The sequence below is a fragment of the Polypterus senegalus genome, chromosome 4 (assembly GCF_016835505.1).
Source record: "Polypterus senegalus isolate Bchr_013 chromosome 4, ASM1683550v1, whole genome shotgun sequence".
Classification (NCBI taxonomy): domain Eukaryota; kingdom Metazoa; phylum Chordata; class Cladistia; order Polypteriformes; family Polypteridae; genus Polypterus; species Polypterus senegalus.
Window position 1 is genome coordinate 204,609,646 of NC_053157.1, and position 12,376 is coordinate 204,622,021.

A 12,376-nucleotide genomic window follows, 5' to 3' on the forward strand; every position below is an offset into this window, starting at 1 on the left:
GGGAGATGGAGTTCTCCATAGCCCTGTTGGAATCCGGGGTAGGCACCAGAAGGTGCTGCAGGGGTTCCTGGGCCCATCTGGGCTGTAGTTCAGCCACACTCGGAGGTGTGATCAGAAGCAGGTGGTCAAGCACCTGAAGCACTTCCTGGTGAGCTATATAAGGAACCAGTGTCGAGAGGAGGGAGACAAAGTTGCCAAAGAGGAGTGGAGGACTTGAAGAGTTATTTGTGCTTGTGACTTGTAGTTTGTGGTACTGTGTTGTGACTAAGGGACATGGGGAAGACGTGGGCTCCCAGCTGAAGAAGAAAAATAAATTCTTTTTTGGTTTATTTTAACGTGCCTAAATTGTCGGTCTGTGTTGAGTTGGGCGTATATATAGCACCTTATTACACAGGTTACTGCTTCTAGCACACACTGCCTCAGCCATGTGCACAGTCTATTTGAACTTCTACCATATCACAAACGCTTTAGAGCCTTTCCTGAATGTTCCTTAAATATTTTGATGAATCGGTGATCTAAGCTTACAGATGGTTTAACATTTATTAAAGAGCTGATTGTGTAGCAATTGGTTATTTGGAGAAAGAAAAGGAAGGACAGGCATTGGGGGTTAGTACGTTTGAAAGAGACAGTTCTGCTGCAATAAATGATTTCATCAAAGGTTGCGCACGGCACAGCAAGCATCTTGCGGGAGACAGGAACAATCCCTGGATGGGGAACAGCTTGTCACTACCACTGCGCCAACGTGCCTCAATGCTTTCTACATGCTTTAATTTCTATCATCATGAAAATTATATCAAGCATTCATCTTAGTACTTAAATTGTTCAGACAGCTGTAATATCATGAACATAATGTATTCGGTGTCCTGTTGGCAGAAGAGAAAGCCCATTTAAGAAGCACGTAGTGATTCACACACATAGAGTACACATATGAACACACAGAATCCATCCATCCATCCATTATCCAACCCGCTATATCCTAACACAGGGTCACGGGGGTCTGCTGGAGCCAATCCCAGCTAGCACAGGGCACAAATCCCCGGGGCAGGGCGCCACCCCACCGCAGAACACATAAAATATGAAGCATTTAACATGCTACTTTAGTTATGATGGGATTTGAAAAACTATTAAATTAAACAATTTTAAGATGAAGTTTATGATGTCCTACTTTAATGACAAAATAAACTGTGCGATTAAAGTGGAAATTTCAACCTTTTTTCCCCACTGTGTCCCTGTTTTTTTTTCTTTTCTCTGTACCCTAATATGCTTCCATATGACACTCAGACAGTGGGCTACGACTTGCCTTTTCACGGCGATCTTGATATGTGACCACTTCTTATTTATTTCGGGTATTGTGCGACTTTCTGAACTTGAACTTTCTAGTTTCTCCACCATTCTGTCATTTGATCAGCTTCCTTTTGTTGTTTATATTACTGCTTAAACCAACAAATAGTGTGTTTTTCCTTGCCTCTACTTGGTAGAGAAAGAAATTCTTCTTTTTCCCCCGTGGTTTTGCCATTGTCTTTTCACAGAATTCAAAACATAAAGGGCTATTTATATTGATTTGCATATTCAAAGAGGCATAACTCTGGGAGGAGTCTGGGTAGGGTGGCAGGCACGCGCACAAGCATTACTTTTCACACTGACCGGAATTTATAAAGCGGAAGAATGCTGAACTTCGCGTACGCACAGATTTATGCATTTGGATTTTTTTTCTGCTTCTGTTCTTACAACAAGTTTGAGTGTGAATTCTACACATGGCGTTATGCATGAGGCCCCTGGACATCAACACAAATTGATAAATATCCACAAACCTGGTCTGCAATAGAATAAAAATCTTGCAGTACTCCTTTATATTTCCTACTCTGTGCCACACTAAATACAAATTATCATCAATACACTAATAATCCAATTGACTTTCATTCACTCAGAATATGGAACGAATGTAGGAAGCCCTTTAAGATGGAGAAGCTCTTTTCCGTTGCACCTCTACATGACGTCAACCTTTTTCCACCTTCTCAAACATACACAGTATTTAATGTTTTGAAAATGTCAGGGATTAAAACACTTAGAGATTTGTACATAGATAATGTCTTTGCATCCTACAAACAATTAAGCTTTAAAGTTCTCATTAACATAATTTTCCCACTACTTTTAAATTAGAAAATTTGCTAAACTGGACCTGCCCAGTTTTCCTCACCTGCCACCTATTTATATTCCAGAAAAAATATTAATCAGTCTTGAATACTGAGACAGCATCAAAACAATTTATAGAAAAAATTTAAAGCCTCTTCCTTTCAAAGAACCCAGGGCACAATGGGGAAAGGATCTTTCACTTAATTTTTCATAAAAGGAGTGAAAGGTAGCCATGCACAGAATCCACTCTATCTCCATACTGTATACACAAAGCACTCAATCATTCAACTTAAAATCATTTATCAAGCACGTTTATGTCGATTAAAATTGTCCAAAGTGTATCCAGGGCATGATTCAAACTGTGAACGTTGCAGTCCAGCTCCAGCCTCACTGGGCCACATATTTTGGGTTTGCACCAAATTAACATTGTTTTTGACAAAAATCTGTGAATGCCAATCAGACAGCCTTGGTGTCACTATCGCTTCTAATCCACTAACAGCTGTGTTTGGTGGACTTCCAGATGGGCTTAAAGTGGAGAAAGACAAAAACTGCCTTTACTACACTATTGGCACGCAGACTTATCTTGCTCAACTGGTAGAATCCCACCCCACCACTTTTAAGTCAGTGGGTAACTGATGTTGTATACTATTTGAAATTGAAAAAATCTAATTCTCACATAGAGGATGTGTTCAAAACTTTTTAAAAATATGTCAGGATCTAATCAATAACATTTTAGAATAAGCTTCTATATTGGGGAAAAGGATACTCTTCCTTCCTTGCTGCTTTTAAGGATTTGCTCTGGTTGTCGGCTCACCTCTCTTTCTCTTGGGTGATGGTTGAATTTTGGTTTGTTAAGTTTGACTTGATTGTAAGGAGTGTTATTTTCTTCTAATTAAAATAAAAAAAGATACAGACCCCCGTGACCCTGTAGCTAGGATATAGCGGGTTGGATAATGGATGAATGGATGAAGGAAATTATTTCTGGCTAAGCAGGAGCAGATGGAACTGGTTTTGACTAGGACTAGGTTATGAAGGATAGATTGCAGTCAGTAAACTAAAACTTTACCAAAGAATTTAGCATCTTAATGTATTGAGAATAATGCTGTAGAGTGCATAGCACAGGTACAATAATCACTTTTAGGCCAATTCACCAACCATGTACCTTTTCGGGAAATTCCTAAGGGCTGGAAAATAGCAAATATTATACCAATTTTATAAAAACGTTGATTGGACAGATCCAAGTAACCATAGGCCAGTTATCTTCACATGCATCACCAGTAGATTGGTGGAAGGAATTATTAAAGAGAAGATTGAGCAACACAAAGCAAGAAGAAAAGTGTCAGTGAACAGTCAGCTTGGGAAGCTGTGGTTTACAAATATGCTGGAACTCTCAAGATGAGAGTGCTTCTTTTATTATTTTTCTTGAATTTCAGGAAGCATTTGATAAGGTGCCACATTAAAGTTGAGCATCAAATTAAAAGAAGTGGTAGTTCAGGGTGTTGTGTGTAAAAGGCTGCAGAATTGGCTCAGATACAGGAACCAGAGGGTTATGGTGTGATGAACCTTATCAGAGGTGGCTGATGTTGAGCGTGGTGTTCCACAGGGGTCAATGCAAGGATTGCTGCTATTTTTAATATTCTGTATATAAAGGATTTGAATAGAAATATAAATAATATCACATAAGATAGGCAGATTGGCAGGTAATCTAGAATCCATTGAATCATTACAAATGATCTTAGAATGCAGTCTTGGCCAGATTTGTTGCAGATGAGACTTAATGAAAATAAATGTAAACTAATACACATAGGAAGGAAAAATGTTAGATTTGAATATGCAATGAAAGGTCTGAAACTTGAAAGTATACCTTTACTTGAAGGACTTAGGATATGATGAGGACTCGTCACTACCAACTTCCTGAACAGTATTAACAGAATGTTAGGTTATATAGCACCATGTGTAAAGTACAAGACCAAGCTTTATAACACATTAAAGAGGCCTTACCTGAAGTACTGTGTATAATTTTGGCCTCCAGGCTGCAAAAATGACAAAGAAGAACTTGAAAAAGTTCAGTGGAGAATGACTAGGTTGATTACAGGACTGCAGTGGATGAGTTATGAGGAAAGATTAAAAGAGATGAACCTTTTAGTTTGAGGAAAAGGACATTAAGAGGTGACATGATTGAAATGTTTAAAACTATGACAGGAATTAGTACAGGAGATCGAGTGTGTTATTTTAAAACGAGTTCATCAAGAACACGGAGGCACAATTGGAAACTTGTTAAGGGTAATTTTAACACAAACATTTAGAAGTTTTTCTTCACACAGAAAATCACGGACACGTACTGTACAATAAATTACCATGTAGTGTAATATACAGTAGAATTTTAGGAGCCTTCAAAACTCTGCATGACGTTATTTTGGAGGAATTAGATGGATAAGACTGGTGAGCTTTGTTGGGCTGAATGTCCAGTTCTGGTCTGAACGCTTCTATTTTTATTCTCTACTATACTGTAGAATAAAAAGCATTGTGCACGAAGGAAAAGTCACACAGATAAAGAAGAATGTGCAAAATCCACACAGACAGTAACCGGGCACTGGATTAGTACCCAGTCAACTAGAGCTGCAATGCCTTATGAATTGCACAAACAAATTATGGATTATACATGATAACAAGAAAATACAGCACATCGATCTATTAACAACAACAAATCAATTACTGCTAGGACTGTGTGAAGAGACAGCAGTTATTCCCATGGCAGCAGTCCACTGTCGTTGCCTTTTCACCGTTAGTTCACACCTATATGACAACAGCAGCTGTGAAGAGGAGCACATGTTGTCACATGTACTGCCATTTTTTAGACACTGCCAGTTTAGATTTTCTTGGTAATCTTGACTGTGTAGTTGTTCACATGTCTTCAACAAGACAGTTCACGGATATCTGAGGGTCTGCATGCAAGTGTGAACAAGGATTTGGCGCATTCAGTAGGTGAATGTCATTTCCATTTTCAAGGTGATATTTCTGTTTTAAAAGTGCATTTCTGTTAATGCATTTTAGTTGCTTTAATACGCCCATTTTTTTGCTTTTTTTTGCACACTCACTTTTTGATGTAAATTTTATATACCTATTTTTTAAAGTTTTACACCCTGACATTTTGGTGTTAATTTTATGCACACACTTTTTGATTTCACAGACCATTTTTGAAGCTGCTTACTTTTCATTGTTAATTTCATTCGCCAATTTTTTTATGTTTATTTCATGCATTCAATTTTGGTAATTTAGCACATTCGTTTCTGATGTTAATTTAATGCACCTTTTATGTTATGCATTCACCTTCTCACGTCAAATTTGTGCCCTTTTTATGTTTATTTTATGCATATATATTTTTGGATAATTTTTTACATTTATTTTTTTATAATCATTTCATGCACCTTTTTTTCTACTTTTCACAATGATGTTTAATTTGAGGCATTCATTTTTTCTGCACTGTATATTTTTTTTAATTTTACACATTAATTTCTTATTTTTTGCACTAATTTTAAGTTCATGCATTTTGCATTTTGCCTTTTGGGGCCCCCTCTTCCTTTTCAGTGTTAGTCATTTTAACCTGCCAATCCCTTGCCACCCAAATGACAGTAATAACATGTTCATGTTTATAATTTACAATATTGTGGAGCAAAATTATTATTAATGGTATCCACTGACCATACAGTGGTTATTTTTTAACTTTATTTGCCAGTCCCTTTTCAAATGTATTTAGTCAGGATTAGAATTAGAATGATAACACAGGATGACATTCAAAAATGTATCCCCATGTACAATATGGAGCCCTGCCCTGGTTTTAGCAACAGCAGACATTGTCACGTGAGGCAAATGGGAAGGCATTGTTCATATTTTGTTAGTTTTGTTATCCATACAATCTGGAGAGAAAACTTGGGGACTTTTCAATTAACATGATGCAAATCATTGTGGTCTTCAATTATTAGACTGGCCTACCCCAACCACAGATACTAACCCTAAAGTTAGTGGGGTTGGAGCATAGTTACCTATAGATCCCTAATCTTAATGTCCCCTTTGGGTGCATCATAATAATACGATTTGCGTCACAGTAATAGAAAATTACCAAAACTTGACATATTTTTGGAACAATGAATTTCAATGTTAGGCCTATATGTTTATACAGGTTTCTTCAAGTTGACATGCAAAGGAATGGGGGTGAAATATCCTGCTTCGACTGCTCCAGTGAAATTCTGGTGAACATGTGGCTTGCTACTACTTCTGCGAGTGATCGATAGACACCAAGAATTCCTTCCATTCATACCCCAGAGGTTGTCGCCAACAATGTGGATCAAATAAAAACAAGTGCTCGTAAGATAGTATGGCAATTATCACACTAGAAGGTCATATCATTGTGTACTTCATGATTTGCCAGCTACCATTTTGTGTTACCCAGTATAATTTAATTTTATGGTAAATTCTTAGCACAAAAGGTGAATGAGACATGATATATAAGAGCTATCATTATCCCATACATTACTGACAGTTAAAGGAGATATTAAGATAGACTGTGTTCAGCTGCCAGAAGTGTACACAGCAAAGGAACTGGAGTTTCAAAGCAATCCCAATGTGTACGGAAACCAGGGACATGGGAAGATTGTCCTACCCTGGAAGAGAGTATTTAATGGAGAAATCTGGTACTTCATATTGCCTTCACAAGTTAAATGTGTTTATTACAGTTTACTATACCTACAGACATTACAGATTAATAACATAAAAAATCTGACTTTCGCTCAGCACTGAAATAGTTATTTAATTTTGTTCCAATTGTAATGGCCGTCCCCTTACCCAGACCAGTCACTACACTACCAAGACTATTCCTTTGATCACTTGAGGTTCTTGCTCTAATAACAAACCATACTCCTTACAAATTGTCTTACTTTTTCTGACACAAAGACATAACCAGAAAACAGTAAACAGATATGTAAAATCAAACACGGATATATTGTAAATTGAAAAGACAAACAAATATTCAATAATCTAGATATGAGCGTGCAAAACACAACTATCCCAAATGACACAATTGACTAATTATTATATAGGACAAGACTATTTACTATTTATTTACATTGAACCCTTCCTTGCCCCTAAACAATAAACAAAAACACGTAACACAAATACAAACATAGATTAGATAAACACAGCGATTGAAATGTGGTGAAAAATGAGTCCAAAATAAAGTCTGGCGGTATTGAAACTGGTTGTAGTGTGTTTGTGCTCCTTCCCAAGAACAAAATGAAAAGTCCTGGCAATGAATCCGAACACTGACTTGTTTTTTTTTTTTGCTGTATGAAGAATTGTATACATGCTCGGTAAATAGCACATATGGAATGCTAAAATTATAGATTTTTTTTCTGAATGTGTTACTGTCATACTTGCAGTGCTCTGTGAAATGTCAGCTTCAAGAAGATGTAAGTGCATCTGCTTGGACCAGTTTAGGCTCCTAGGAAGTAAAGCATATCCTGCCAATATCCAGCTCTCAATGGGTTGCCAATCCATCAGGCAGTACACTCCCACACATGCAAATCCAACTGTTTTATCATTGTGGATCAACTCATCCTCCATATTGACAGGCAGTGAGGCATAGTGGACTAAGCACTGGACTTTTTCTGATGAAGATATCAGTTCAATCACCACAACAGGTTTATCATGTGACTTAGTCAGGTAACATGCCAGAAATATTACATTTTTGTAAATTATTTTAATGTATCTTAACAGTAGTTGCCAATAGTTAAGGTGTCCTACCTGTACAGAGTATTGATAATAATAAATTGTAGATGTGTGAGATTAAAATCCACAAAGAAATGGAAAGAATGTACTCCATACTAAGGCCCACTGTGTGACTGTACCAGCAAACAAATGCATCTTTTTAGTATGTAATTAAAATATAGACAACATTTGGGACAGTTTATGTTCTCCTCTACAGGTCTTTGGGCATTTGTCAATCAAAACCTTACCATTGTAAAATTAACTTACTGTTTAAAATATTAATGAAGAATCCATTAGAAGAACAGACATAACCTTCTTAAACAAGTATGTTTTTAGTTTGAGTAGCAAGACAGGTAACATCATGTTTATTTTGTCCAAGAAACATAAGAGAAGGGAGATATGTAAAGCATTGCTGTCTGAAATACACCTTTGTTCTTAATTTGAATGACAGTTTAATTGATTTCCAGGCAAACAGAGAGGCAGCTACATGAAAATAAATAAAATCTTAGCAAAGCATATACTCTACAAAATGCAGAAAATAGACATTTCAGTTTCAGGAATTTCCCCCATAAAGGTAAAAAAAGAAATCTATACTAATAAACGGCAAAGCCCTCACTGACTGACTGACTGACTGACTGACTCATCACTAATTCTTTAACTTCCCGTGTAGGTAGAAGGCTGAAATTTGGCAGGCTCATTCCTTACAGCTTCATTACAAAAGTTAGGTAGATTTCGGAATTCTACGTGTAACGGTCATAACTGGAACCTGCTTACGTACATATATACGGCCATAGCCTGCAGCTCGGTCAACGTATGAGGCGGAGTTGCGTCCCTCGTCATCACACCTCCCACATAATTGAGTGCCCATATAAGGCCGTCCATCAGCAGCTATCCAATAGACACGCTGCCGCGAAATATTCGCGAGTGAAGGACTGTGCTTATGCAAACGAAGATGAAATCGTCAGGGATAGACTAGTGTTTGGCACAAACTCAGTGAAAGTGCGAGAGAAACTTCTAAGTACCGGGTCTTAGCTAACATTAAATAAAGCCGTGGACATCACAAGATTGCACGACATAGCACAAGCACAGCTGAGAACCTTCGATGCATGTACTCCGAGCGGCTCACGTCAACTGACTTTGCAGGACTGGGAAAGGTAAACCCGTGCAGTGTGTGATGTCTCAGATAAAGAGGAAGACGAGCTGCTTATTGATGCGGTAGGAAACGAACAAGCCTCTGACACTGAACAAGCCTTTGTACACATATTAATAGGAAAGAAAGGTGTAAAGCTTAAGTTTAAATTACGTTCATAGACACGCTGCCGCTGAATATTCGCAGACAAATTCACAACTTAATGCCGGAAATGCCTGTTAAACATCTTAGATTCATGAGTACCGATTTGGGTAGTGATCAATTCGATGAATGAAACCTGTTCAAAAAACGCATTACACAATTGAGAAGGCAGCAAAACAATATGAAGCAAGTGAAGCATATAAGCATATTCATAAGTGCAGCTACTGCAGAAACAAAGCACGGTGTAAACCTTAAGTTTAAATTAAGTTCATGGACAGGCTGCCGCTGGTGTTTGTCATGCCTACGACGAATACGATATTCGCGAGATACAAGTTTATTGAGAAGACACAGGGTATAAACGAGACTTTTCATCACTTTGTAACGGAGTTAAAATTGCTGGTGAAGGACTGTGCTTATGCAAACGAAGATGAGATGATCAGGGATAGAATAGTGTTTGGCACAAACTCAGAGAAACTTTTAAGTGCCGGGTCTGAGCTAACATTAAATAAAGCCGTGAACATTGCGAGATCGCACGAGATAGCACAAGCACAGCTGAGAACCTTCGATGCATGTACTCCGAGCAGCTCACGTGAACTGACTTTGCAGGACTGGAAAAAGTAAATCCGTACATGCAGTTTGTGATGTCTCAGACACACTACTTCTCTGCTGTGAAGCGCAGGTATTTTGCTAATATTTTTATATGTGTGTATATATACAGTATATATACTGTATATATATATATATATATATATATATATATATATATATATATATATATATATATATATATATATATATATATATTGTCTCACACGTGCGAGGTGGAGGCAGTCAAAGAGCCTAAAGGTGAGTGAAATCTTGCGAGACAAGGGTTTATCACGTGGTACTTACCTGAATCTCTTTCTACCTACAGAAAACTGGAAGAAAAATAAACACATCCATATTCAGTCCCAAAATGGCTGCGATGACATAACTTCCGGTTCCAATCTGATGACGTCACTTCCGGCTCCACACTCAACTACTCCAGTCTAATCATGATGGCGTTGGTTTCTGTGGTCCCGCCTCCAATTGTCACTTCACCCCAACAGATACGTGGGGCAGTCCCTGAGCCCCTCCCAACAAACTCCCGAACCTGCCGTTGTAGAAGGGACAGATTTGCGGTCCCCTTGCTCTTTCAAGTGCGGGGAGATCGGACATCTGTCCCCGAACTGTGCCTACGAGCCTATGGATTGCTCGGTAGTAAGGGGAGAAAGGTACTGTGCCGCAGTGACTAACCCTCTGTCTCTTCCATATACAGGTGCAGTTATTATAAATGGCAGAAAGGTAAGGGCAAAATTTGACTCGGGAGTAACATTTCCATTGTTGCTATCTGTTACGACATTACGCAACAGTGGACTAAAGCGAAAACTAGTCTAAAATGTATACATGGGGATATTAAATATTACAAAACAGCCAGGTGTGTAATATCGGTAGATCATAAAATAACCAGTATGGCTATGGCTGTATTACCCGATCCCCCTTTTCCAGTCATATTAGGAAGAGATTGGAATAAAATTAACAGCGGTAATAACATAACTGCATCTAATAAGAATTTGGGCTTAGTGATGGAGAATAATGCTCCGACTGCCTCGTGCCGTGTCCCTCAGTAACACGGATCCATACGGGTACCCAGTGCGAAAGTTTTGATGTCCCATCGTCCTCTGCGGGAGCTGATACAGTCGACGCAGAAGGCGTAGAAACAATAGCCCCTCCCATTGAACTCGAAAGCGATCCTATACAAAACTTAATGACACAATTCCGATTAACTTCATCATCATTCAAAAGAGAACAATGGAATGATGATTCCTTAAAAAATGCTAGAAATGCAGTAGTATCTACTGAGGTTATACAACCCTAGATCCCATGCCACCGATGCCGTTCTTTGTAATTAAAAATGATTTATTATATAGAGTGGCAGAACACGAGGGTGAAGTGCGGGCTTTGTTGTTAATCCCACGTACTTTTCGGCGAAATGTATGTGAGTTAGCACATGCCCACCTTCTAGGAGCCCATCTAGGCTCCGAAAAAACTTTGGAAAGGATAAAACTCAGATTTTATTGGCCGGGAGTTAATGAAGAGGTCAGGCGATTTTGCGTTTCATGTCCGGAGTGTCAACTTCGCCAGATACCCAGAAGGTCTAAAGCTCCTCTTATTCCCTTCCCCTTATTGACATCCCGTTTGAACGAGTTGGTATCGATCTTGTTGTTCCATTAGAACCCTCGTTAAAAGGTTTTAAATATATTTTAGTTCTAGTAGATTATGCCACTCGCTTTCCAGAAGCTGTTCCGTTGCGCTCAGCTAATTCAAAAAATATTGTACGGGAATTGGTAGGGATATTCGCACGTGTTGGGATCCCCAAGGAGGTCTTAACAGATCAAGGGACTCCTTTCACTTCAGAAACGTTCAGGGAAGTGGCCAAATTACTCAGGATAAAACATCTAAAACATCGGTTTATCATCCCCAAACTGATGGATTAGTTGAACGTTTTAATCAGACATTAAAACAGATGTTACGCAAGGTAGTTAATGAGGACGGAAGAAACTGGGATCAGTTGCTACCTCTCATTTTGTTTGCCTACCGGGAAGTCCCTCAAACCTCAACAGGGTTTTCTCCTTTTGAATTATTATATGGAAGGCAACCCAGGGGGCTTTTGGACATGTTAAAAGAAGGTTGGGAGGAGGAGGTACTCCCTACTTCAAATATTCTTGAATATATCGCGCAATTACGCGATAGACTAGAGAAAATCAGACCTATCCTAAAAGAGAATTTAGAAAAAGCACAAGCAGCACAGTTATGTTATTATAATAGAAACATCACCATTCGGGAATTTGTCCTGGGTGATCGTGTTATGGTATTAGTCCCAACCTCCCATTATAAATTGTTAGCTCATTGGCAAGGACCTTATGAAATTAAAGAAAGAAAGGTCTGCGACTATTTAGTTAAACAACCTAATCGTCGACCGGCGAAAGAGTATATCATATCAACTTGCTGAAACCGTGGAAGGAAAGGGAACCGATCCCTCCTCTGGACAGCCTAGTTCACTTTTTATGTCCTGTGCCAAACTTAATTATGGTTCCGATTTGACACCAGAACAGCGGCAAGATCTCGAAAAGGCTATCTTGTCTGTACCTGAGGTGGTGGATGAATTAC